The sequence below is a fragment of the Notechis scutatus genome, chromosome 1 (genome assembly GCF_049901735.1).
Source record: "Notechis scutatus isolate UNSWTSFEM ecotype Mainland chromosome 1, rNotScu1.2, whole genome shotgun sequence".
Taxonomy (NCBI): Eukaryota; Metazoa; Chordata; class Lepidosauria; order Squamata; family Elapidae; genus Notechis; species Notechis scutatus.
In genome coordinates this window covers 272,650,257-272,677,453 of record NC_142009.1, presented here as the reverse complement: position 1 = coordinate 272,677,453, position 27,197 = coordinate 272,650,257, and the positions used below count along the sequence as shown (strand labels likewise).

Genomic DNA, 27,197 nt, shown 5'->3' with positions numbered 1-27,197 from the left:
AAATGTTCCTTTAAAATTGGAATAACTAAGGATGACTCTAAGTTATTTTATCCATGGGTGCAAGGCTGGGATTCTACAGGTTGGCACCTATTCGCTAGAACCAGTTGTTAACATTAGTTCAGAGAACTGGTTGTTAGAAGAAATTACTGGCCTAATCCTGTAAGGAAGGCAGGAAGGAAACATTCTGGTGTTGCTTACAGAAACTGCCTCTCTGTTAACCCTTATTACATTCTTGGCAGAACTAGACTTCCCGTCTCAGGAAATTCTTTGGAGTTTTTTTCCCTCCTTTGCTGGTACTTTGCTTGTGTGGAATGACCATTCAAAGTTACAATGGCACTGAAAAAAGTGACTTATGACCATTTTTCACACTTACGACTGTTGCAGCATCCCCATAGTCATGACAGGCCAGGCGAGGCGATGTGTGCCTTGACGTGAGTGATGTTGAGTTGGCCATGGCCAGCCAATAACATGACCACCAAGCCACGCCCACCAACTAAGCCACGCCCACAGAACTGGTCGTTAAAAAATTTGAATCCCACCCCTGCATGGGTGGGTATGAAATTAAGGTAATGGAGTGTGGCAGGGAAATGAAACTACCAGGATATGCTTGAATCTTAATTAAGTGAAATGAGGAAATATTCATACAGATAGAGGGCATCTGTTATTGTGTTTCTCTATTTTATAGCTTGTATCATTAGAGAATTCTTTATATTGAGCCTGAATCTCCATTCATTTAATTTCAACTCCTTTAACTCCTTTTCAAAAGAAAATAGGCCCACCTCCTCTTGCACACATAGCCTTAAACTGCTATCCTATTTCCTCATAGTTGCCTTTTTTGCAAGTTAAGCCTGCTTAGGTCATCAATCATTCCTCTTACCCTAGGTCTTGCTTTCCAGGTCCTCTTAGATCAGGGGTGTCAAACTCAAGGCCCGCGGGCTGCATCCAGCCCATAAGGGCTGCCCTGGAAAGCGCACCAATGTGCCTACCGTCCCTGTCCTATTGTTTCTTTTCTTTTTTTCTTATTCGTATCCATTTCATGTATCCATAACCATGTTTATACTTATGCCTGTTATCTAATAATTGCTTGACAAAATAAAATAAAAAATAAAATAAAAAATGGACCTCGGAAGTGCCGCTGGCAGAGGGTTGCAGGAGGCAGTCTGTTTTCACTGGAAGAGGGTTGCAGGAGGCTGTCGCAACTTGAAAATAAAGCTCGGGAGCATGTAATCACTGGCAGAATGCTTGGACCACAGCCACCCCCGACACAAGTGACGTCAAGGTGGCCACGCCTGCCCTGGCCCCCTGAGGTCAAACACGACCCTGAAGCGGCTGACACCTCTGTCTTAGATTGTCCAGTCCTCAGTGCCCAGAGCTAAGCAGAGTCCTTCAAGGGCAGTCTAGGTAATGAAAAGAACAGTGGAAATTTAGCTTCTCTGATATGGATATAGCATGGTCCTTTTAAACATGTTGTATACCAGGCTTGCTCACTTTCACTTGGTTGCCCACTTAGACTCCTTTCACATGCGTTAAAACCAAGCCAGGTCTCACCAGTCTTTCAGTTGTACATTTGATTTTTCCTAATCAGAAGTAGGCCATCACCATTGCCGCAGCCCTAAATCAGTCGTACTAAATGTAGCCAAATGTCAAAAACTTGTTTAGGCCATTTTGAATTGTGATCCCGCCCCCCCCCATTTCCTTAGTTTAATGCCATCTGTGAATTTGTTAACTATCCTTTCTTCTAGGTTCTTTATACACAAGTTCAATAACACTGGGCCAAAGGAGATCCCATACCTTTCCTTAGAAAAACTCTCTGAATGTCTGTTTATTGGATCTACTGTATATGCTGCCCATCTCACTATCCAAAGTGACTCTGGGTGGTTGAGTATCCTTTGGATGTGGTTTTTCATCTAGCTGAAAATCTACATCTAGAAATAAATATATGTTTTGGCAAGGTAAGTGATGTGTAATCTCAAAAATGTTAGCAAAAGAAGAACTACAGTATTTGTTCTATAAAGCATTTGGTCCTGGCCAGGTGTGGGTTTCTACCGGTTCTGTCCACCTCTGTAGAACAGGTAGCTCTGAAGAGCAGCAGACATAGAACTGGTTCTATGTCTGCTGATGTTTTTGCTCACCCAACCACCCAGGCTCTTACCTGATTTTTATTTCCTGATTTTTCAACTTCAGCTGCCCAACAAGGCACAGCTGCAGTTAAAAAAGCAGGAAAAGAGGGCTGTTTCAAAGGCTGCTTCTCTGCAACTAGCGTGCTGATGACTATTTATAGGCGTGTGGCTCCCAGCCTGCAGGGAAGCTCGTAAATCCGGAACAGGTAGTTAACCCTGTCATATCCCACCCCTGGTCCTGAAACACAATACTGCAACCTCTTTCGCACAGTTTGTTCTATTAAGGGATTAATGAGATTGTTTCAGTCCACATTGCAATGTTCCCTTGGGTCTAGCCAGCTAGAGGGACACAATGACTGATATATGGTTTGTCCATGGGCTGGGAGTGCATCTGACTATCCCTTTAAGGAAAGATTCACTTTCTTATAATAGGTTTGGAAATTGATCCCAAATGAGGGAAACCATTTTGAGACAAGCTGGAGTACCAGCTGCTCCTTGGGCCTAGCCTGGAAAAAACAACTGAGACATCTCCCCAAGGGCTTTGCTACAGTGTATGTTGATTGCACAATGTATGTATGTTAGTTTCATAGGGCATCTGAATTTCCTTTGAGCTGTTTTTTGATGTGGTGAAATTGTAATTTGCAACATTTTGTAGCTGGAAAAAGAGTGTGTGATCCTTCCACATTAAAGTTATTTAAACGAGAGAGTTGCCTTTAAGTTTCCTTTTCCCTTGGTAGCTCCTTGTGTTAATGTGCAGCTGGAGCACTCACTGGAGTTCAAAGATCAGGTTAGCTGAGTACTGCAACACTTCACAATTTATTAACCCTTTCTTTGCTTGCTGTGTCACCATCTGCTATACACAAAGCTACTGAAGAAATTATTGGGTACCTGTTTATATTTACCCCTTATCACCTTGTATGGAAATAATATATTTTAAGGTTGGATAAAGTATAAAAGATTTATTAAAAGAAAGGTGTTAGAATATGCTTAAAAATAATCTGTAAGGATACTGGTGCCTTCTGGCAAATTGTAATAAAAAGACTGAATATTTGACATATTACTGGCATTTTCACTTCTAAAATTTATTGGGAAGTGCTCAATGTGTGCCCAGTTTCAAAACTTGCACTCTGCTGAATTCAGTGGAACATACATCTTCAGGTTTGAAACAAGATAATTTCATTGTACAATATTCTAAACAGATTGCAGATTGAGATGGGGAATATTTTAGGTTTTAACTGAAAGGTTCAGTTTTAAAGAAAGCAGATATAAATACAGAAATATAATGCAAACCTTTTCCATCTCAGGCCAAGTTGTAAGCCAAAGATATCCTCAATTCTAAGCAGTATAAGCTGAATAAATAATATTAAGTGAGATTTCCTTGACCTGCTATATATTTTTGGTTATATTTCAATAAATGCTCCATCAAACCCAGAGTGAATGATTACTATAATGATACTGCTCTTTGGGAATTAGGTAGTCCTTACTTACCTACTTTACAGTTGCTTAGCTACTATTGATTATGATGGAACCCTCAAAAACTACTTACAACCTGGTTCTGAAATTCCAACAACCACCCCTCCCACAGTGATATGGCCATATTTTGAGTATTTGGCAACTGGCTCATATTTACAGCCATTTGCAGTGTCCTATGGTCACATTACAGATTTATGATCTAGGCTCATAAGTTAAGGACTACCTGTATAGAAATTATAATTAGACTTAGGCACATCTGGATAATGCCAAGTTGAGGCAAGATGTCTTATAATTTCAAGTGGAGAATAGGTAGAGAATTGGGAATTCCCATTTGTCATTTACAATTCTTCCTTGAAGCTATTGGGAACTTGCTGGCCATCTGCTGTTTTTTTCAGTCACAAAGCAAGTTTTTTTTATGCACTAAGACTAAGAATCTATGTGATCCAATAGAAATGACAAAATTATTGTAATATTTTAAACATGAATAAATTGAAAATTTGCCAGATTTTTTATTTTTTAATAAATATTACCTTTGATATTGAAAATGTAAAAACCAACATCAAGGCATTGAATATGGTTGCTTTGACATTTGATTGGAAATTGATGTGATGTTAGATTCTTTTTTTTTTTAAAACAAGTTTTATTAATTTTTAAAACACACAAATTATCATTATTCATTACATGTTTAAACCTTTTTCCCTTGTAAATTTAACAAGTCAGATAAATTATGATTCTGTTTTAAACCATTTCCATATAATATACCAAAACCTCTTATTCAATTTCTCTTTACTTCTCTTTACTCTTATTCAATATCATTATTATTATTTCATCTGTTTCTTTCTGACTTAGTTACCATTATTCTCATTCTATATTTCTACAAGTTTTTACCAATTCTCCCCCAAAGACATATACACACAACACACAAAACATAAAAAAAAAATATCTTTTTGGAAAGTAACTTGGACCCAGGTGTCTCTCTCTTCATGGACTTCAATTATATTCATGCTCATCTTACATATCATTACTTATTTTATTTACCATTCTAAGCCTTCTATATTAACTTCTCCACATATTTCACACTTCTTAATTCTACCTTAATTAATCATCTTAGTTTAAATCATTATATTTGTATCTTTTGTCCATTTTTTATCATCCCTTTGTCTCATCCCTTATGAAAAAAAAAGAAAATCAGTTTCTCCTGAAATCATTAATCAGAGTATGATGCCTTTCTATCTCCCCCTAAGTTAATCAAATTAATCTTTAAAATAATATCTAATACCCAATCAGATTTTGCTTGGTACATTCTATCTAACTAATACATCCAACACAATTAAGTGCATAATTAGAGAATAAATCCAAATATTAAAAAGAAATACTATAATAAAAATTTTGTAATAACATCAATACCATAATTTTATTAAACTCTTTAATTAAAACAATATTCTAAACCTCTCCTATTATTAAGTTTTAAAACCAATCATTTTTAAACATTTTAACATTTTAATCTCTTATCAACTCTTAAACCATTGCAATACTACCATCTCATCTTATGTACCTTGCAAAATCTTTTTTTTTTAAAAGAAAAAAATTATACTTTATCCATTATCCATAAAAATTCCTTTTTCCATTTAATTTCAAAACGTTGTAGCTTTTCTCCACCTTTTCCCTTTCTTTCTTTTCCCAACAAACCTTTCTACCCCCCTTCTTCTAGCCTCTGCCTTACCAGCTTCCCTTCTCTGTCGTATTTCTTTTCCCCTTGTTTACAATCATCATATTGGTTTTGCACTTTATTTTTCCCTTTCTTAAATGTTTTTTAGATCTTAAGTCCTTAAATCCTTTAGTTTTCTTCTTTTCTCTTCTTTTCTTTTCTTTCTCTCTTCCTTTTTTCTGGATCAAATTCTGAGATTCATTAAAGATGGCTCCTTCCTTTCTTTCTTGTTCCTCTGCTGTCTTCATCTGTTGTAATTTTTGTTGATAATTAGTAAGCGCCATTTCTAAGAAAAGAAAAGCTTCTTCCACACCATTTCTTAGTTCCTCAACAGAAAGAGCCATTATAAATCTTTTCTTTTCTTTTCTCCTTCTTTCTTCTTACAACAACCAGAATATTCAAAAGAAAATAAAAAAGATAAAACAGTCCCAAAGTTATCAATCAGTCCAAACCAAGGCAGAGTTCTCACTTTCTCCTTCTGGGGTGATATCAATCAAAGAGAAAGAAAGTCCAAATCTGTTTAAAGTCTTGTTACAATATATTCTAGTCTTCAAATCCTTAAGGCATCTGCTCCAACAAATCTTAGCATACAAATATTTTCTTTTTAATCCTCTCTCTTCCCACTCATCGCTTAAAACCAATTTCCACCTAAAAAATAGGTTTCTTAATATCCAGTTATTTATTCCGTAGGAAAAGAGGAAAAGCTATCCTTTCAGCACCTTCAAGCAGCCGCTTTTTTCCTCTTCTGGCAGGTATTATTCAGAAAGTCATACTTTTCAGGAATTTTATTAAATATGTCTTAGAGTCCTAGGAGCCAAGAAAAACTTTCTCCTCTCAATCACTTTCTCCACTTCCTCCTGCGCATTCTTACCCGGCTGCCAGCTTCTTTGTGGCGGCCATTACGGACCGCCGCTGCACCGTCCTGGGAAAAGGGGTTCTGCCGGCCAGGAGGGGGTCTGCAGCACCCCAAACCCTTCTCCGGATCCCCCTACCTTCAGCTGCCCCTGCAGGGCAGCCTAGCTCCGCACCCGGCTGGGTCGGGAGCCCCAAAACGGCTAGCGCAGGATCGCGCAGCTTCGCAAATCCCTGCCGCCGCGGCCGACAAACCGGAAGTCGATGTTAGATTCTTATTATACTTAGATTCAGTCAGATAATCCATTTCTAGAGTAGTTCAAAAGATTTTATCTCTTAAAGAGTTTCCAGATTTAGGATTAGGTTATAGTGTTTGAAGGACTACTTGTCATCATTGATAATCCTTTTCTGAGCTGAACCATCTCTGTATTCCCTCAGATGCAAAGGAAAGTGCACGATGGTATTACATGGTTATCTATTTGGAAAATTGCTTTATTTATTTGCAATGCTTACAGTGCATGCCCAGTATTCTGTCCAGTATTGGGTCTTCTTATTTGGGAAACAATATCATTTTTTTGCTTATGTTACCTGAACATATCTCTCAGCTTCATATTGGTTGGACAGCCTTCAATCTCACTTTCAGGATTTCAATAGAATAGTTCCAGCCTGCAGATGTTCCTTTTCATCTCTTGATTGACAAAAAAATTAAAGCTTTACTGAATTCTGTACTTTCCTTCTTGCAGTACTATGTTTCAACACAAGATGACAATATTTAATTGTAGTTGCCTTGATATATTTGCAGAGGTATGATTAAAAATGCATCAGCCACAATATGCTGCATAGAGTTCTTAGCTAGAGGATCCCAGTAGTATTCAAAATACACACACAGTCATAACATCTGCCAGCTTACATGCCTGGTGGTAAGGTTTGTGCATTTAAAACCTAAAACAAGACTTGTACTTACTCTTGGAGAAGATGAACATGATGTGATGTTAGATACTAGAGACTTTTACTATAATAAATCACTAATGGTATCACACCACTTACTTCCAGAAAGAGAAAAACAAACAATAAAATGATACAAATATTTCAAGGTGTAGTTATGCAACTAAGCCTTGTGAATAAGCTAATTTTGAACTAAGGGAAAGCAACTAGACAAATTAGTAAACATGAGAAACCAGAGATCATAGAATCACAGTACTATAAATATTGCAGTTCATTAATCTTTTTGTTCTTAAGCATTAGTAGAAAACTTTTATATCTCTCTTTCCTTTCTCAGATTGTACCCATTTACATTCTTCACTGTGATCTTGGCTTCTAAGATAAGGATAATTAGTTGAATTTGTTTTTCCATGCTCACGTTTTTGTAACTTTTGGTTGTTATGCAACTCCAAAACATAATAGAGATATGCAAGTGCTGTGTTGAAAAAATATTGGATATTTCAGGAAGAAATGATCCAACTATGCCTCCAAATTAATCATGAAGTACTACGGAAAAAAGATAGATTTTAAAATGGACATCACAGACCCCTAGTTTAAATATTACTGAAAATGTCTGACAATACAACATACATAGGGAAACGTAAGAATATTTCTGAGAAGTCTTCTGGAAGGAAGGGTAAGGAAAAAAAGTAAGAAACAAAAAATAGGAAGACTTAACTGGCTAAGAAATTATTGGAAGCTAATAGGGGAGAGGTGACTGAAAGAACATCCAAATGTCTGTGTCACTCTTAGTTTGAATCTGTAAACAGCTATACAGTAAGTATGCATTCAGTGTGCAAAAAGATGTCATTCAATGTCATTGTACTCTATATCCTATCACTTTCTGTTTAGTTAGGGATTTGTTTGTTTGACCAGGGACATCTAAACCTTTGCATATAATATGGATATGGGAGGTAAAGGGACGCATAGGTCACCAAGGAAAAGTTTTCTGCTCTTTTTCCAGGTGACCTGGATGTGTAAAGATGTCAGCAAAGCTGAACCTAATAAAGGAAACCAAAAAGGAAAGGAAAAGCTAGCTCCAGATAGTTTCAAAATAAAAGAGAAAATAAAATTATATATTGTACCAACTTCTCAGTGAAAATTGCAAAACTGTAACAGAAGGAAGAACTGCTCCAATTCCTAGTTAATAGTTTGCAAAATAATTTGAAGACAAGTTTGAAAAACCAGGATTCAGCTTGAGTTAGAATTTGCTCAGTGGAGAGACAAGAAGTTTTTTGGATTGCAAGATGTTATTTTTAATAGACTAAAACAAGGATATTTTGAATCTAATACACAATGCTCTTCTAGACATAATTGGTTCTGGTATTTTTAAAGATGCACAATTATTTTTAAAAAATGCAAAAGCAAGGGGAAAAATTTAAAAGTTTGAATTTGAAAATCTTATAGCACATAATACAAAACATTTGTTAGGTGCAACATGTAACTTAATAGTGAAATGCAAATCAGAACATGGACAGATTAAAGTCTATATGTTTAAATGTATGAAAAATATAGAGATGAAACAATGGGAATTTCAATGGAAAAGTAAATTTACTTCAAATAATAGAATTGGGACAACATGTTGTACTGCTAGTACTGTCTATCACTGTAGTCTTGACCATTAAAATGAGTAATTCCTTTTCCAAAAAATGCTAGAAGTGTAATGAACAAAATAGCAACAAAGAAAAAAGAAGAAAGCAATTCAGTCAGGGGTCTGTCCTTTGAACTAAAGTAACAAAAATCCATTTGTAGTTTTTCCCATGATGTTCTTCAATGCTGCGATAAAATACTATCAGCTGAATATTATCCTCCGCAGTGGAATGCCTGACCTTTGTAGATGGAGCAGTTGCAATTCTCACTTGGCAACTGCGTACCTGAAGAACTGGGAAAACTAGCTGGCCCTTTCATACCTAGAAAGCATTTTTATCATCTCCAGTTGTATAATTGTATGCATGAACAAAAAATTTACAACAAACTCATTACTGCCCTTTATCTAATTTCTAAACACCCTACAAATGAAAGCATCAATTTTTGTCTTTCAGTTGCTGAATATGAAGACTGTAGTTCTGGAATCTATAGCTCCATCCTCAGTTCCTCAATATTTTTCCTTTAAAACACTGATTACTGTATACTCTTAGCTGCACCCTGACTTCATCCTGATTCTTTTCTTCTGAGACCCATTTCTTTGTTCATAATCTTTCACGTAGATTTCCCAGTACTTATCATGCCCCAGTTGGAATCTGATTCCAAGGGAGAAGTGGAACAGCTGACAGGGAGTGGGAATGTGGCTCCGGAGGCTGTGGACGAAACTGGGGAAGGGCACAGGCCAGCTGGGCATTCAGAGGAAGACCCAGGCCCACCCCATCTTCATCCTAGAGCATGCAGGGAGGAACGGATAAGGCAGCAACATGGTTTATAGGGGAAGAAAGGGCCCTGATCCCCTTCAGGGGCTGCAGCTGGGAAGACTGTTTAAAAGGGCAAACTGTGCATGGCAAAGTTGCTGAAAGCAAAGCATGCATTATCTTTCTCGAGGCGTATCTGGATTTTGGCATCCTCCCAACTGTGGGTGTTGTGTTATCTTTTGGAAGTCTGCAAATTATCATCCTGGCCTGTCGTGTTAATTACTTCAGTGTGGTTTGTGTTGGGTTTTTTTTTAATTTCTAATTATCGTTACGTTGGGTTCAGACTGCATTTCTTCCTTTCGTAGACTGTTTTTGGAAGAGTTTGATCTCCAGCCGAGGATAACGACATTGGGAGCAAAGTTGGAGGCATTAAAGGGAATTTATCTACTTTGGTGACTTTGTTATTTTTGTGCCAAACCCCAGATCATCACAGTACCCATCTATTTTCTGCAAATTTATCAGTTAGTTTCCAACATCACTGCCATGGCCACAACTTACCACTTTTCCTGTCAGGAATTCAGAAATGGATTGATTGGAGTAATAGTCACATGTTTCCTAATTTCTCTCATTCTCACACAATTGCACAATTTCTTTTGATGCTAGGATTGCACTACAATTTGTGGTGCATCAGTAGGTCCATTGGGGAATTGGTTGCAGGATACTGAAGGGGTAAAACGTATGTTTTTGGCCTCTTCAAGACTTGTATCTGTGGTGGAATGCAGTCTGGATTCCCAAGAGGGAGGGGCTACTTTCCAGATGGCAAAGAGGAAGCAAAGTTTGGAAAGTTTGATCAGCAGGAAGAGGGTTAAAACGGTTCTTCCTTAGTAGTTCCAAGAATATATCTATAGTTGTACAAACAGTTGCTTTCGTCTTTCTATCTATAGGTGAAGAACTATAAAGGAAAGGAACTCCATGTGTTGCTCTAGGTCCATAGTGCCTCACAGGTTCCTGGTGCCTTAAACTCACCAACATGCAAATGTGCCCAAACTGTTGACTTAGTCTTTTGGCCCCAGAAGAAATGCTGGCAAGCCCCATTCAGCTCCCAGGCACAACACACATCAAACAGGGCAAATACAAAATATTTGTCTATGCTTAATCAACAGTCAGCTCCTTCCTTTCCTGAACTGGATTTAATGTTCCACCCTTTCTAAAACCATACTATATGGTAAAACCCAATAATCAACACTTATGATACAATAATCTACCCTACATTTATTTTACTTTTCCTTAAGTAGATAAAATTATTGTCATTTACTGATATTGCATAAGAGCCTAGTAATCACGTCAACAGCAGCAGATAAACCACTGAAGGCTCTCTGGCCTATCATGTTACCATAGCAACACACACAGTAATTATTGAGAGACATTTTATTGATACTTAAGGAATAAACCCCTCTAATTTTCTTTACTGCTTACATAGGATTCTCTATAATAACAGTGCCACCTTTACTGTATTTTGGGAAGATATCTAACTGCCATCCAGGAATGCTCTTAACTGGCTAGGAAACTTTGGAAGTTGTAGTATAATTAAGGGACATCATCAAGCCATCCATTTGGAAATGGCTGAGCTGGATATTTAAAGCACTGCAGAGAGCACTGTTTAAATAATATTTCCACTTCCATTTATTATTTTAATATTTTTATGAACCATACCCTTTGAATACTATACATGAGGTGGAGAAAAGAATCGGATCAGCCTAAAGGAGAGCTTTAGGAAATCCATTACAATTCTAATTTATATTAAGGGAACTTAGTTCTTAAGAATTTTGTGATGTGTTTTGAAGTATCGTGGCCTGCTTTTCTGGGAGTGGGGTGAAGGTGTGTGTTTAAGGCCTTCCTGACTGGGAAGGGTGTAGAAGTAGCAATAGCAGTAGAAAAGAGTAATAAGCTTTAAATATAATCTTATCTCAGTATAAGGTATACATAATTTACTTTGTGCATATTCAGTCAACTGTACCCTGACTATCAAATGTGTTTGAAAAATAAGAACAGGATATTACTGTGAACACCACCAAGTCTCATGGGACAGAGTATGCCTGGGACCTGATGCTGGGCCTCTGCTTTCTCTAGTTTCAGAAAAGTATAAACCTCAAGTTTCCTTGGTGGAAACTCTTTAACTATCAGAGCTTTTCAAAAACAAACACCAATTTTAATAGACAACTGAGATGCTCCTAAATGGGATTCCTGCATGATTAAAAAGTTAGAGGTTAATGAATGAAGTTCCAATGAGTGTTCAAAGATAAAAGACAAAATCAAAAGAAGATGTCCTTTTAGTAAACTGACTGCAGACTTTATGGAACAAATTAAGAGATTACATTAAAATTTAACATGTATGACATAACACTTTAAAAAAGTACATTATGAAACATGGAGATTCACCCAACAGAAGCCTGATGCTAAATATACACATTTAAAATTTAAGAATTTTTACTTCCAGGATAGATATGGTTAACTAGCACATCTCTGAACAAGTGGAGACAACAATCGTGACAAAGGATGAAGAAACAGTAAATAGACCAGTTCTGTGGAACATCTTCAGATAAGGAGAGGATGGGAGATTTCCAACATGTGCTCCAGATAACTACTGTTTGAGAGGAGACCTCAGGACAGCAGGAGATGAAGGAAGGCCATCTGTGTAGAGCCTTTTAAAGAACACTGGGTTTATCAAACTCACTTTCTAATCACTTTCAGAAATTATTTATTTAACTGCCTTAAAGCCATTAGATATTTTTGAAAGGACAAGTTTGAAAAGCCGAGTGGTGAGACTACCTTCATTCTTGAATAAAAGGTTCACTATAAGCTTAAGAATTTAACGAACTGGAAATAATCACACTTGGCCAATAAAGAATTCTATTCTGTTTTGTTCCCAGTTCCATCCCATTCCATCCCATCCGATTCTATTCTATTACCCTGATCTAAATAAAGTTATAAATAAACTAAAGGACCAGACATTTTTGGGCTATTCAGACTTTTACTGTAAGATTTTTAAAATAATTATATAAATAAATGGCCTTTTTAAAGATGTTGATTGTTTTGTCTCTCTTAAATCATAATAAAAATTCACGATTGAGTTCAGAAATTGGTTATTTGATGGGACTGAAGATGTCAGGCAGAAAAGGAAATGGAAAAAAGTGAACGCTTCTCATTTTTGTTCCTTTTCAAATTTGTATTGGAGAGTGGCAGTAGTGGTAAGGTTACTTGTGTCCTTTATGACACTGCTGTTGGTTCCTCGGCTATAGAGTCGGGATGAAATCCTGCTTCACAGCGCCTTGCAAGCTTTTTTAGAGCTACAGCCAATTTGTCTGGTTTCTTCCTGTGGGCATTTAAGTATCACTATTTAATGCAACATGGTGAATAAATACAATTGCAAAATAAAAATGAGGTTAAAGAGTAGTGCTTGGCTGCCTAACACAAAACACTGCCTGTTGTAGCAAAAAAAGCGTAACACATCATGACAAAAGTTAACAGTGTTTATTATTTTGATGCAAGTAATCAACAGCCGCAATTCGTATGTTAAGTGACAAAACAGAAGCTCTGTTCTCAACTGATAAACACAATCTTTCCTCTGTACTTTATTTTATTCTTAACAGACTCTTACATTTTTCATGCCATCTGAAAATCTGAATGGCTGGAGTAATCAATTCCATCCAACTACAAGAACCCTTTTGGAGGAATGGCAAAAGGGCTTGCTTCCCAGTGACTGCCGCAGGGGAGAAGGACAAGGAAAAAACAGCAATGTGCTTCCATGTTGAGCACTAATACCTTATTAACAGCCTACTTCCTGACCTGTTTCTTTGTTGTTGTGGTTTCTTTTTGAGACTGATACAGGGATTTTGCTCAACGAGCATAATTGCTCTGGGGTCCAAGCATGGAGAGGTTCTTTCTTTCCATGCTTCCCAAAGGCAATTCAATATTTTAATAGATGGATGGTTCAATACTTTTAATTCAATATTCTAATCCTCTAGAGCAGTGATGGCTAACCTTTTCTACGTTGCGTGCCAAAAGTGTGTGCGTGTGCGTGCGCTCGTGTGCCTGCACCCATGATGTACCCACCCCCCCCGCGCATGTGTGCATGACCCTCTGTGTGCACACTGCACGCCTCTGCACATGTGTGCATGACTCGCCCGCACACCACATGCCTCTGCGAATGCGCGCGTGTCTCCCACGCCTGCATCTCCCCATGCATATGCGCGGCAGATACCCAACAATCAGCTGGCTGGTGGGCGCATGCGCAGTGGGGCTCTTCCGGGCGACCTCTCACATGCCAGCAGAAGTGGCTCTGCATGCCACTTCCGGCACACGTGCCATAGGTTCACCATCACAGCTCTAGAATATATTCTCCAAGGTTTGGGCTTGGAGTTTCCTCACACATGTCTATCTACTTGGCCACCATCATCGGTGGATTAAAAAACAATGGAAGAAAAACTAACAGTGATATAAATTGCACAGTTCAATTTCTAGTCACTTCATGGAAATTTTCTAACATTCAGGATTCTCCTGTGTGTGCACTCGGGGGAGGGCCCAGCTGGACTAGGGTGGACAGGGGCCAGCTCCTCGCTGTCTCCAGGGTGGTCCTGTGGTCAGATTCAAACACATCGCAGGCTACATCTGGCCCTTGGGCCTTGGGTTTGACATGTTTGCAATAGATGAATGGTCTGGGTTCAAACATTAAGGCTCCCACCACCACCATCTTTTGAACATGTCCAAAAGAAAGGACTAAAATCACTGCAGAGAAATACCTTGAGGCCCACCCCACTAGACAGCCCAGAAGGATGTTGGAAGTGTGAATTTAGTTGCAATAACTCTCACCACCTCACAAGCTACTGCCCACAACAGGGTTAGAAATAGGAAGTTAGGAATTTCCCATTAGTTGTCTCTTTACTCTGTCTACTCTTTTTTTTCTGTAGGATGAGTGCTTCCTTCCTATCTTTGCTTTGCAAAACACTTGCTGCCTGATGAGATGTGTGTAGGCGAATAGCTAGGTTTTGCCTATTCCTCCACCCCCAGTATATTTCCTGTAAAAACTTTTCTGTTGCAGTTATAAACTAGTCTTTACTCAAATTAGATTCCCAGTGTCCAGAAACACTCCAATTGCTTTCTGTAACAAAATACACCATAGAAGTTGATATTAAGAAGTGACTTTTTCAGGCAGAAGGAGCAAAGAGCAAGCAAGCACACTGTGGCTCTGATTTCTCTACCTATCCTAAAAATGTACAATCTGAAAATTATCTGCAAGAACGAGCCAAAAGGTTTCCAAGCTTACATCCCTTCCGAACATTGGAGTCCAAATCCTGGTCCTAACAGAAATCTGGCAAGGTTATCTTTCCAATAATTATCTATGAAGATTATTAGTCATCCAGATCATGGTTGTCCCAAAGGTGCTTTTTCAAGAGGCAACTCCCCACCATCCAATCAGATCCACCATCTTGGATGAGAAGTGAAATGTCTTCAAAGAAAAACCAGAAAGTCCATTTGCCTCTTGAAAAAGCACCTTTGGGACTATTTCCAGTATGGCATGTTTGCTATTTTGTACTTTTCTCTTTTCGAACACTCTCATTAGAGGACATTTAAGGGCATTTAAAGGTTTAGCAGTCTAAAGAGGAAAACATAAAGCTGTCACTGATCATCCACAACGAGTTGTAATTAAACAATGCATATATAGGACACAGAAGGAGTCTTATGTATGATAGGTGCCTTAAGTTACTTATAAAGTAATAAAGGTGGGATAAAAATCATATAACTATATAGATAGATGGACAGGTAAAATGAATATATGCCTCTGAATCAGAGGTGGTATTCAGCAGGTTCTGACCAGTTCTGGAGAACCGGTAGCGGAAATTTTGAGTAGTTTGGAGAACCGGCAAATACCACTTCTGACTGGAGATTTTACAGTATCTTCCCCTGCCATGCCCACCAAGCCATGCCCACAGTAAAAAAAAAAAAAAAAAGAATCCCACCGCTGCTCTGAATGCTACTATGGTTTTGTTATGGCAGTGGTGAGTCCATGGACTGGAAGAGTGGAAATCTTAAAACTCTTCTCCCAGAAGCCTTCTAGTTTCCACCTGGATCTGCCTCCTGCTTCTTGAAGTAATGGGTTGATAGTTCCTCTTAGCACTACCCATTGTATCTCCTACATCTTGGCATCCTTGCTTGAATCCTGTTGAATGAGAGCAATAGGGTTGCCAGGTTCTGTGTTATTTTTTTCATTACAACATTACTCTCTGGCAACATTGTACTATGATATGGCAAACATAAAAACAGCATATATTCACAACAGAAGTTGTTCCATGTATATTACATATTTAACTAAACTTAGAATAACTTTGTCACTTTGAATGTACCCTTATCAGCATACATTAAAATGAAATTTTGTTGCATATAGCTCTCATATACACTACATAAACATGACAAAATGAATGAATGAATGAATGAATGAATGAATACAGAATTATACACATACCCACAAATATTATATGACACAGAGAAACAAGTTTAGTTTGGATATATACATGTACATGGTAAGAGAAACAAATCTTGTGAGTTTACCAGGTGGATGGCATAGGGGACAAAGCTATTACAGAATCTGGTAGTCCTGCTAGAAATAGTTCGAAACCTCCTCCCAGAGGGGAGCAACAGAAACAGACCGCGAAGTGGGTGTTTGGAGTCTGTGACAATGCTTTGAGCTCTAAGCACATAGCACTTATAAGCTGTATCTTGAATAACAGGAAGTGATAATCTTCTCAGCTGTCCTTACTTCTCTCTGCATGGACTTTCTATCTGAGGCACTGCAGCCACTAAACCAAACAGTGATATTACACAGCAAGTCACATTCAAGCAACTAAATATGGTTTTTAAGCCAAAAAATAATAGATGAAATGTGAAATGCATAATTTTAAAAGTTTATACATTTCATACATCAGTTGGAGTATAACAAAGAGATTAGAAACTAAATACTTAGCCATGATTTTTTTTTTCGTGGATTTTCTTCTTTCTACCCCTAAAGTACCCCTTTGGTACTTTACTCAGAGAAAGTAAAAAAAAAATCAAAAAACTTTAAATCCTTTTTTCCGCAAAGGGTTGTTTATATACTGTTTTTATGGTTAATTTTCTGTCAATGCTTTACTGAGCACCAACTTTGTAGTCTCATTGATATATTGCTGCATCAATTATTTTTATTTTTTCGTTTGTTTGTTTTCTTAAATTTGTAAAGATCATTTTGGACTTTTAAATATAAAATGGAGATAAAATGCAGATCAAGTAATTACAGATGAATGGAGAAGATCCCACAGAAAATATCCAAGTAAACAAAGTAAAAAAATTATGGGAAGCCACAAGGTGGCACTGATCTGCTATTGCTGGCTTTATAAAATGGGAGCTGCCCCGGTTTATAACACAGATTATGAATTAAATATTTTAAAGGCAAATTATTGCATTTATGCATAGATAAATGGAGCTGGCATTAAGCATCCTTTCCCAATTTAATCCAGGGAGCAGCACCAGGCAAACCAAGTCAATATATTACAACCAAATTCCTAAGTTAAACCTTTCTCTCACTTGTATTAAAAATAGAGATGCTGGAAACAGGCGCTATTTTTGTTCCAGGGGTTACCAGGAAATCTCTCCTTCCTGGAAATATTTCTATCAACAGGCCTTGGAGGGTTTTTTCTCCCCCTCTTCCCCAGTATTCTTCTTTCTCTCCGTTTCCCTAAAGATCTGCTTGTAGTGTCCCAAAGAACAAAGCCTCTTCCTATTGACTAGGGAAGAGCGGGAGGGGGGTGGGGATTTGATGCTGTGTGTATAAACAAAGTCCTTGTCACCTCAGAGCAAATGTGGATTGAAACTTTCCTGCTCTCCATCTGTCACTTAGGCCGATCAGCTTGAAATCTGCCTTTCACAACAGGGCACTTTTGCGGCATACTGTGCTGGTTGGCAAACTGCTGGGGGAGGGAGAAACTGTCCTAGCTTCTACTTCCTTTCCTCCAAGGACAAGACTGAAGGACAGGGACCGGCCTTGCTAATGTCCCAGATCAGGCTTGGCTGCTTTAAGCCAAACCAGTTTACCCTGGTTTCCAAAGTGTAATAATTGCTTAACTTGAAATGCGGATACTTCCTGCCTACATAACTCAAACCACACTTTAGTTCCTCCTTCAGACATGAAGCTAAAGTGACAGTCACTTTGCAATAGATAAAAGATTTTATAGATAAAATGCAGGAGGGGGAAAAATTTGCAGCAATTGATGCAGGAGAATCTGACCTTGCACATGTGGCAAAGGACAATTAAAAAGCTGAGCAATTGAAGTTGCAGTTGCTGTCGACACACACACACACTGCATGAAGGCCACCTACACAGGAAACAGGATCTTAAAAGCCTCTGGCTTTGTTTGGAAGCTTTTCAGACTTAACTGCAGAAATGATGTCACAGTATCTCAAGATGTTAAAGGGAAGTGACCCAGAAAAAGAACAATAAATATAATTTGAGTTCTGTATTCCTTCGTGAACACTTGACAAAACAACTTTGCCATTTTGTTTACCACATTAAACTATGACATAGCAGCTTTATAAATGCCTTATCAAGCATGGCATTCCAGTTATATAGAAAAAAATTTCTATTCTGGCCCTTGGCTGTGCTGCTGGGGTTGATACGGGCTACTTGAGGTACACTTTGAAGACACCCAGTGGTGGGCTGCAACCAGTTTAACAAGCGGTTCTGTGAGCATGCGCGCACACCTAACGTGCTTTGCGCACACACGCATTCAAAAAACACCGATTTGAACCTCTACAAGGCAGCCCCCGTAAGTAGAACAGCTGAGGCGCATGAAATCCCCTGTGCCGCACGAATCAGCCAAGCTGAAAAAGATGAGAATATAGGACAGGATAGGGCGGGGGCAGATGGGCGGGGCCAGCTGATCGTCAGAACTAACGGTTCACCAGAACTGGTCCGAACTGGCAGCATCCCACCACTGAAGACATCATGTTAGGAAAGGCTGGTCTGTGCTACCAAACATTATTTTCTGAGTTAGGGAGGATAGTAGCATAAGTCTTCTCCATTGGAAAAGCCCTGCAGAGACTTTGGCTTGTTCCTATAGTCTTCCCAGGGGCAGGAAGAAAAGTGTTTTTGATTCCCCCAAGGTTTAGAATTTTAGTGTCATAAAAATAGATGAGGGCCTGGGGAACCATTTTGTTCCATCTTTTTTTTTTTTTCTTACAGGGAAACGGGGCCTGGATATTCCCAACTCTTGAAAATCTGCTTGAAAACCAAAGTGGCAGCCACCACCATTTCTTCAAAGGAATTGCTGTAATGGACAAAGTTCTTCCACTATTCAGTCAGACCCTGCCTCTGAAACCCTCAGCTTTTTAGAATGAATCCTGACTTTTGAAAGTAACTGAAAACAGATATTTGTCCTTTTCTGTGTGACAGCCTCTTCAGATATCTAAAAACAGTTCCCTAGATTTCTTTTTTTTCTTCCTCGTTATGTTTATCGACTATAGTGGCATTTATAATTGATGATATGACTCATCTTTTTGGGGAATCTTAAAAGGGGTGTACTCAAAACTGTAACTGTAGTTGAGCGCAAACCGGCTAGCAAAGAAATGGAATTGTTATAACCCCACATTTTGACTAGTTCTCTGAAGGATTTATGAATGAAACTATTAATAATGTATAACATAAGGAAATGGGTGTGCAACTATAAAGTGAAGGGGGGGGGGGAGAAAAGGCAAAATGAGTAGCTTAATTACCCAGTTTCCATGTTATATTCTCTTGTCTTTCAAGTTTCACCTGTTTTAGTGCCTGACTGGGGTAGGTGGTTTAGCTTAGTTTATTGTAACTTGTAGAACCTTGGTTCAATCAATGTTGCTTGAATATTGCACTTAACATTATACGAACCCAATCATTATTTTGCGATGTTTTTTTTATGAATATCTGATGCTAGCCAACAAAGTATTGGGCTTTATAAAGGTCCATTAGCATTTCATCACTGGAATTGCCTGAGCCATCTTCTCAAAATCAAGATGATCTGTCCCAATTGACATTGGGCAGATAGCAGCTAGAATCACAGCAGAGACACAGTGGCAGAGGAATGAGTTGAACCATCCAGCAGACACCTCTTGAAGTATATATTTCTCCTTCCAACAGTAATATATTGTACAAATATAGCATGCCATTTATTCTTCTTCCTCGAGTTTAGATTCTCACAAAAGTTAAAAGCCATGTTGACACTGTATCCTGTCAATTTGGTATTTATAAAATACACAAAGCATTCACATTTCTCATTTAATTTGCTCCTCTTAGGGTAGACATTGCATGGCTGAAATCAGGGGTTGGGATGGGAGGGGAAACAGAAGCATACATGTGAATGGTTTAGAAGTGAATGTATAGGAAAAGCTTACATGTAGACAACTCAAAGGCTGGCTCAGCATCTCTGGGACCAGATCCTTTGGAGAATGTTTGCCTGCTAAGGCTGAACAAGTGGTTTGAGTGATATAAGACTTGGTCAGGTTCTGTTTATTGTGAAATTAGCTTTGAGCTGAAGTCAGTTTCTGATGAGTTAACATGGACTAGCCATGAGTTTTCCTGGCATAACATAGAAGTGTTCTGGCATAACACCAGCGACTCTGGGTGGCATACATCACAGAATATAAAAACTAAAACAATTAAAGCAATACAAAATAAATATATATGGTAACCATAAGCATTGATGCAACCAGGAAACAGAAACCTTAACACACTCAGGGCCCTAGGTCAGCCACACAACAAAGTCTTCATGGCCTTATGAAAGGCCAGCAGGTTTGGGGTCATTCTAATGCTCCAGAGCAGAGGTCCCCAAACTTGGCAACTTTAAGACTTTTGGACTTCAACTCCCAGAATTCTCCAACCAGTCTGGAGAATTCTGGGAGTTGAAGTCCACAAGTCTTAAAGTTGCCAAGTTTGAGGACCCCTGCTCCAGAGGATAGGTGCTACAGGAGAGAAGGCACATCTCCTGGTCCCTGTACACCGACATTCCTTGGCTAATGGGGATCCATAACATCCCCAACATAACAGATAACAGATAATCAGAGTTGGAAGGGACCTTGTAGGTCATCTAGTCCAATCCCCCGCCCAAGCGAGAGACCCTACACCATTTGTGACAAATGGCAGTCCAATCTCTTCTTGAAAGTCTCAAGTGATGGCGCTCCCACAACTTCCGAGGACAAGCTGTTCCATTGGTTGATTGTTCTGTCAGAAAGTTTCTCCTTATTTCCAGGTTAAATCTCTCCTTGTTCAGTTTCCATCCATTATTCCTTGTCTGGCCTATAGGCGCTTTAGAAAATAGCTTGACCCCTTCCTCTCTGTGGCAGCCCCTCAAATATTGGAAGACTGCTATCATGTCTCTCCTGGTCCTTCTCTTTACTAGACTAGCCAAGCCCAGTTCCTGCAACCATTCATTGTATGTTTTAGCCTCCAGTCCTCCAGGTTGCTCTTTTCTGTACTTTTTCTAGCGTCTCAACATATTTTTTATAATGTGGTGAACAAAACTGGATGCAGTACTCTAGGTGTGGCCTTACTAAGGCTTTATAGAGTGGTATTAGTACTCCCCTTGATCTTGATTGTATCACATATCAGATCGAATTGGATATTTTGAAATAGCACCAGCACTAGTGCTTAAGGCTTATATACCGCTTTATAGTGCTTTACAGCCCTCTCTAAGTGGTTTACAGAGTCAGCATATTGCCCCCAACAATTTGGGTCCTCATTTTACCCACCTCGGAAGGATGGAAGGCTGAGTCAACCTTGAGCCTGATGGGATTTGAACTGCCAAATTGTAGGCACACTGGCTACAACGACTAGGAGAAGATGGTCTTTTAGATAACTTGCCCTCAAACTAGGAAGGGCTATAAAGATGACAACCAGCATCTTGAATTGCACCTGGAAACATGCTGGTAACCATTGCAACTCATGAGGCAGTGGTGTTATATGTATCAAATATCTGACATCCTTTATTACCTGTGCAGCTGCGTGCTGACCCAGTTGAAATTTCCGAATGCTGTTCGAGGGCAGCCCCATGCAGACAGCCTTGCAGTAATCCAGATGAGTTATGAGTGACCGTGAGGAATGCCTCCCAATCGCATCTGGTGCATGTCCCTAAATTGTGTAAAGGTCCCCCTCCCGGCTACAGCTATCACATGCTTTTCTAGCAGGAGCCGTGAGTCTAAGAGACCCCTCCCCAGATTGTAAACTGGGTCTTACCTTAGTTTTCTTGATTCAGCTGAAGTTCATGTACTTTTTCCCGAATTTTTTAAAATTCCTTTGCAGTTCAGCTGTCTCCAGCTGTTTCACTGATACATTTCTTTATGTTGGATTATAATGTAATAGTTCAACTAACCGTGGAACTAGAAGGCCACATATTATGAGCTAGTGGACCATTAGCACATTGAAATAAAATGATTTTTCAGAATATATTGGAACACAAGAGAAGTTAGAGCCAAGCGTATCTTTGGGGACAACATGTTCCATAATGTGTTATGGAACAGCTCTTTGTTATGGCTATCCCATTCCTTGCCTTGCGTTTTGCTTGCAAAGAATTTTTATGTCTATTTTAGGTTTTCTTGCCTGAATTAATACTGTTCATTAACAATGAAAATGATTTCTCACATTTTGTAATAGGTTTCCTAACTTGCTACGCTCATTTTGACAGATAGTTGCAGTTCCATTAAGCCAAAATATTCTAGTGTGCGTGTTTTCTTATTCTTTGATGAAGTTTTTAAATCTTTTTCCTTCCAAAAAGAAAGCTCTTTTACTTGGAGCCTAATGTGATTTTGTTGGATTTCTGTGGCAATTTTTCTGCTCATATATAAATTAACTTTATATTTCCAAACAACTAATACTGTTCACAACTTCTTGTAAGTCCTGGACACCATTTAAATTCATATCCAGGATTGTATCCATCTGGGTTATTTCATCTGACCGTTTAAGACCCTGATAAACAACTGCTTCTTCAGAGACAGAAAATAAGGCATCAGAGTTTTGACATAGGGAAGGGAGGTCCTCTTGTTTCAGCCCCATCCACTAATTCTGAAGAACATTAGCTCACTCCTGTTCTAAAGCAATTCAAGATTTCTAAAAAATACTAATTTATATACTGTCATTTGACCAAGAGCTCAAGGTGGTATACATAGCATTTCCTTCAATTTTGCCCCATAAACCTCTGATAAGATTGGGTTATGAATAATTCATGACTACGGTGTACTTAAATCTGGCTCTCCCCGGTTAGTCCATTATTTTAACCATTATACCATGAAAATACACATCTAGCCAATCTTCTTCAGAGTAACAGAAATCATTGTTATTTAACACCTTCTCATCTGGATGCTTTTATTCTGTTTGAAAATTGCAACAGGATTTTAGTCAAATGAAAGGTGCAATACTGTTTGTTTAGGACTTTGCATTGTCATTCCTTCTTTTAAAGTTTCTACTCTGATGTATAGACACAATGCTCTTCTGAATGCTCATGTTTTTATCCTTTGCATAGTTTTATTAAATGCTACACACCATTCATTTTTTACCCAGCCTTACCATATCTACACTTTCTTCTCATGTTCCAATTTTCAGAATGGGCATAATAAAATATCAGCTCTTTTCTTATGTGTCTTTATCAAAATTCCCAATTATAGTATCTGGATTAAAAAAAATCCATACACAGACAGAAGAAACATGTAAAAGTGAAAGAAAATTACTTTGAGCCATTTTTTAAATACAAAAGCAAGGTATTTGATCCATCACCAAGCAACCTTATCTACTAAATCTACCAGGAGCAAATGAAAGGAAAATTCTAAATTACTTCTTAAAACATTTGGGAAATCTAAGGAAAGATATTGAATTTCCTCACATTTTCTCTTACTCTTTCTACAACCTAGATAAATGCCAAGAAGGGAATAGTGAATGGAACTCTTGTCTGAATTAAGACAAGTATGGTAATGAAGAAAGGCTGAAGGCAGAAAAAATGGTATGTGTTGGCGATGTAAAATTGCTGAGTTCACAAAAGGTGTTAAAAATTATTGGCACATGGTTTGTCTGGAGGCATATGTGGCTTTTCTCTTCCCCCCACTGAAAGCTATACCAAATCATTCCTGAATAGGGCAGCCTCCAAATCAAATCAATAAAAAAAGTTGCTGCGCAGAACCTAAATGATTGCTTTAAATGAAATGTGACATGTCTGTCTATTGGAGCAATAGGCTTTCTCTCTATGAATCTCAGAAAAATGTTCATTATTCAGGTGTTCTTTCAAGAAACTGTTTGTATATCAATAGAAAAAAAAAGCTACACCATGGGCAATTCACTTCAAAAAGTATTTTAATTTAGAAATGCAGTTATATACATAGAATTGAAATTAAATTAAATTTTGTACAAATATTAAAATACTATCATCACACCCACTGCAATGTCCAGGATGGGTCTATATATATATATATACACACACACATACACACACACATACACACACACATACACGTATATATAGATCCATCCTGCACAGTATTATAGAATCTTTAAAATCCCATATATATATATGGATATAGATATATATATACGAGTACCATTCTGTAAATAAATTCCAATAAATTCCTAAGTGATGCAGTTCAGATTACAAATAAAAAGCACTGAAGGCAACCAGGTTTTCCTCTTTTGTATCTCCAGCTACCTACAGCCTGTCATCTGCATTACAGTGTAAATATGCGCCTGAATGTTTGTTCTAACAGGATGTTTAGTCTGAACTCTGTGAACTTCCATGAAAAATGAAGCATAAGTCAAATTTCCAGCAGAAATTGACAGCTATGTTCCTTAGCTCACCAGCTGGAAAATGATTTACATTAACACAGAGGTTTTTCATTATCCAATGATATTTCCTCTGGAATCTTAACAACATGAAAGAGGTGATCAAGTTCAAAAATACTTAAAAAGCATTGAGGAAAAAAAGCAGACATGGGTTTGAAATCCATAAAATACCACTAAATGTGGTGTGATGTGCCATGTAATGATTTCCAACTTGCCCCTCTTAAAAGCACATTACTCCTTTTGGGAGTGTGTGTGATACACATATTAAGAGTAATAATGGAAACTGAAATTTGATTCACAGCATTGCGATTGCATCTACTGTATACAGTAGTTAACATTAAAATGTTAAGAAAATGCCATGTACTTCTTAGGGATTTGCAGAACACAAGCTCTGGGACCTGAGGTTGACCACAGATGATTAGTTTATGTCTGTGTGTTTACTGGCATACAATGCAATAATTATTGCAAATCCAGTTATGATCTGTCATGTAAAGTATGAGTTAGACGTGACATATGGTGTGTTTCTATGCTTCTAAGCAATGTCTGAAAATTGCATGGGTACATTATATTGGAAAACAATGCAAAGACACAGTAGTTTTAATTTTTTGCACTGTATAGACACTCACCTCACAATAATGAGGATATAGGATTACATACCACAGTTGTGTATGGACTATTACTCAACCTAGCACAATTAACAAAAACATCTTTGGTTCTGGAACCGCTTTCCATACACACATACCCCCTTGTAAATATTTTAATTAGTATCATGGTTATTCTTGTATTAGTATACTTGAAATGAGTAAACATTACAGGTAGCAAAAAAAGAAGGAAAACTGAAATAGCACTGAGATTCCTGGAGACTAAAAAAAAAAAAAAAAAGCATTTTGTAGCAAGGAAGTGGAAACTACTAATCGATTGTGCAAACTTTTCAAGCTGCAGATCTAGCTGCCCATCTATCTATCCAGTGTCTGAGGGCTGCTGACACTGATGTAACATTTTAATCAGGAAATGGACTTGCAGACCCCTTACGTATGCCACAAATAGCAGGAAGTGATTATTATAATTTATTGACTTAAAATAGCTAAATCTGAATCATTAAAAAGTGCTCCAGTGTTTTTAAAAGAAGTTTCCTGGGAAGACGACTCAGAAGAATGCTTAATAGATGTAGCCTACCCTTAAGCATCTAATGTTCTTCAGTTCTTTTCTATACTTTCCTCCATACTGGTATTCCTTGAGTTACGACAGTTCACTTAGTGACAGTTCAAAGTTATGACACCTACCCCCAAAAGTACTTACGACCCAGTCCCAAAGTTAGGTATGTTGCAGCATCACAGTAATCGTTTGCCCTTATGGCTAACTGCAGAGATGCTACAACATGCTCCTGCCTCTTTCTCCCCACCCATCCTGCCACGCCGGGTCTCCACAGACACTAGGCCTGCTTTGCTAGGTCTGATACAGCTTGCTCCTCCCCACCCCATGTGGACCTCGCCAATGGCTGCCGTGGAGACAGAGAGATGGAGAGCTTGGTATGCCCATTTGCCACTGCCAGGGAGTATGCCTCAGGCTTTGGCACCCAAGGCATTGCAGGAGGTGAGCAAGCATGTGCGGCATGGGACTCTCGGGCACGGCCTCCCCCCAGCTACAATGACTGGTTCACTGCAAGAGGCGAGGGTGCTTGGTTTTCCCGCTGCTGCCACAGCCAGCTGTCCAACTACCCAGTGGTCCCACCTCCTCCTCCAGCCAAAACACTGCCAAAAAAAAAAAATGCCTCGTGTTGATTGGCTGCCTCTACTGAGTTCGCACCGTAATCCCCGAAGTGGCTCTCGCATTCTCTTCCAGTCAAAACAGCGTAAAAAAAAAAGAAGACCCATGTTGATTGGCCGCTGCCACTGCTTTCACACCGCAATGCCTGGAGCCACTCATTCAAACCAGCCACCCAGCAGCACGTGGAAAGTACCCATGGCACCGTCCAGGACAGGACCAAGCAACGCTGGCCTCATGGCAGAAAAGGGCCCATTTTTTTTTTACTCAAGACGCTGGTGAGGCGGTTTTCATTAGATCTTGCATTCTTAAGAGACGATTCCATTCTCTGCGCAAAAACGTGTAGGTGAAAGAATGCAAGATCTAAGGAAAACAGCATCTGAGGAAAAGATGGCCACTGTTCTGCCACGTGGGTCAGCCTGTTCTGGAACTCTGGAAAGGTAAGTGAGTGATTGGTGATATGGAGTTGGTGCAGAAAAGGCCCAAGGAACCATGGGGACCCCAAGGGATTGCAAGTGGACCATGAGATATTTCAGTGGGTGAGGGGAGGCCTTGGGTGGCCTGTTCTAGCACCACCCCATGGTCTTCCCCATACTCAAGATACCTCATGTGCACTTAACAACCTGTGCATTTGACTTAACAAATGCATTGGGGAAAGCAGAAGGGGCTCATTCATTTAACGTGACACAATTAACGAATTCTCGGATTATGAATGTAGTTGACAAGCTTTATTACAGGGGTGTCCAACCTTGGCAACTTTAAGACTTGTGGACTTCAACTCCCAGAATTCCTCAGCCAGCTTTGCTGGCTGAGGAATTCTGGGAGTTGAAGTCCACAAGTCTTAAAGTTGCCAAGGTTGGACGCCCCTGCTTTATTACATTCGTAACTCGAGGATTACCTGTATATTTTTTGTATTACTGTATTCAGGCCTTAAATGTGCAGCTTTTAAAATATTAAAGCACAAAAAGCAGATTCATTCTCAATCAAACATTTCCCCCCACTTCTTATTTTATATGAAACTTCAAAAACAAGGGCAAGAAAATAAAAAAAAATAAAAAAAGAACTTGGTAGTCCTGTTTATTTTA

At 38.7% G+C, this 27,197-nt stretch overlaps 1 long non-coding RNA gene across 1 annotated transcript; it reads left to right on the top strand.

Moving 5' to 3' along the window:
- Positions 1-1,820: 1,820 nt before the first annotated feature.
- Positions 1,821-26,657, top strand: LOC148133379 (uncharacterized). Its single transcript, XR_015746709.1, has 2 exons — positions 1,821-1,952; positions 18,745-26,657. It is a non-coding gene; the product is annotated as an uncharacterized LOC148133379 (long non-coding RNA).
- The last annotated feature ends 540 nt before the right edge of the window (positions 26,658-27,197 follow it).